A 2,411-nucleotide genomic window follows, 5' to 3' on the forward strand; every position below is an offset into this window, starting at 1 on the left:
TTCTGCTAAACTATCAATGTCCTGTTTCAGTCAATTACTATCATCCTGACTTTCTGTCCATTCTGTTAAATTATCAATGGCCTGTTTCAGTCAATTACTATCATCCTGATCCTCTGTCCATTCTGCTAAACTATCAATGTCCTGTTTCAGTCATTTACTATCATCCTGACTGTCTGTCCATTCTGCTAATCTATCCATGTCCTGTTTCAGTCAATTACTATCATCCTGACTCTCTGTCCATTCTGCTAAACTATCAATGTCCTGTTTCAGTCAATTACTATCATCCTGACTGTCTGTCCATTCTGCTAAACTATCCATGTCCTGTTTCAGTCAATTACTATCATCCTGACTCTCTGTCCATTCTGCTAAACTATCAATGTCCTGTTTCAGTCAATTACTATCATCCTGATCCTCTGTCCATTCTGCTAACCTATCAATGTCCTGTTTCAGTCAAATACTATCATCCTGATCCTCTGTCCATTCTGCTAACCTATCAATGTCCTGTTTCAGTCAAATACTATCATCCTGACTCTCTGTCCATTCTGCTAACCTATCAATGTCCTGTTTCAGTCAAATACTATCATCCTGATCCTCTGTCCATTCTGCTAACCTATCAATGTCCTGTTCCAGTCAATTATTATCATCCTGACTGTCTGTCCATTCTGCTAAACTATCCATGTCCTGTTTCAATCAATTACTATCATCCTGACTGTCTGTCCATTCTACTAAACTATCCATGTCCTGTTTCAATCAATTACTATCATCCTGACTGTCTGTCCATTCTGCTAAACTATCAATGTCCTGTTTCAGTCAAATACTATCATTCTGACTGTCTGTGCATTCTGCTAACCTATCAATGTCCTGTTTCAGTCAAATACTATCATCCTGATCCTCTGTCCATTCTGCTAACCTATCAATGTCCTGTTCCAGTCAATTACTATCATCCTGACTGTCTGTCCATTCTGCTAAACTATCCATGTCCTGTTTCAGTCAATTGATATCATCCTGACTGTCTGTCCATTCTGCTAATCTATCAATGTCCTGTTCCAGTCAATTACTATCATCCTGACTGTCTGTGCATTCTGCTAAACTATCCATGTCCTGTTCCAGTCAATTACTATCATCCAGACACTCTGTCCATTCTGCTAAACTATCCATGTCCTGTTTCAGTCAATTACCATCATCCTGACTGTCTGTCCATTCTGCTAAACTATCATTGTCCTGTTTCAGTCAATTACTATCATCCTGACTGTCTGTCCATTCTGCTAAACTATCAATGTCCTGTTTCAGTCAATTACTATCATCCTGACTGTCTGTCCATTCTGCTAAACTATCAATGTCCTGTTTCAGTCAATTACTATCATCCTGACTGTCTGTCCATTCTGCTAAACTATCCATGTAATGTTTCAGTCAATTACTATCATCCTGACCGTCTGTCCATTCTGCTAAACTATCAATGTCCTGTTCCAGTCAATTACTATCATCCTGACTGTCTGTCCATTCTGCTAAACTATCAATGTCCTGTTTCAGTTAATTACTATCATCCTGACTGTCTGTCCATTCTGCTAAACTATCAATGTCCTGTTTCAGTCAATTACTATCATCCTGACTGTCAGTCCATTCTGCTAAACTATCCATGTCCTGTTTCAGTCAATTACTATCATCCTGACTGTCTGTCAATTCTGCTAATCTATCAATGTCCTGTTTCAGTCAATTACTATCATCCTGACTGTCTGTCCATTCTGTTAAATTATCAATGTCCTGTTTCAGTTAATTACTATCATCCTGACTGTCTGTCCATTCTGCTGAACTATCAATGTCCTGTTTCAGTCAATTACTATCATCCTGACTGTCTGTCCATTCTGCTAAACTATCCATGTCCTGTTTCAGTCAATTACTATCATCCTGACCGTCTGTCCATTCTGCTAAACTATCAATGTCCTGTTCCAGTCAATTACTATCATCCTGACTGTCTGTCCATTCTGCTAAACTATCAATGTCCTGTTTCAGTTAATTACTATCATCCTGACTGTCTGTCCATTCTGCTAAACTATCATTGTCCTGTTTCAGTCAATTACTATCATCCTGACTGTCAGTCCATTCTGCTAAACTATCCATGTCCTGTTTCAGTCAATTACTATCATCCTGACTGTCTGTCAATTCTGCTAATCTATCAATGTCCTGTTTCAGTCAATTACTATCATCCTGACTGTCTGTCCATTCTGTTAAATTATCAATGTCCTATTTCAGTTAATTACTATCATCCTGACTGTCTGTCCATTCTGCTGAACTATCAATGTCCTGTTTCAGTCAATTACTATCATCCTGATCCTCTGTCCATTTTGCGAAACTATCCATGTCCTGTTTCAGTCATTTACCATCATCCTGAACTGTCTGACCATTCTGCTAAA

Source organism: Heterodontus francisci, unplaced genomic scaffold (assembly GCF_036365525.1).
Source record: "Heterodontus francisci isolate sHetFra1 unplaced genomic scaffold, sHetFra1.hap1 HAP1_SCAFFOLD_276, whole genome shotgun sequence".
In the NCBI taxonomy this organism is placed as follows: domain Eukaryota; kingdom Metazoa; phylum Chordata; class Chondrichthyes; order Heterodontiformes; family Heterodontidae; genus Heterodontus; species Heterodontus francisci.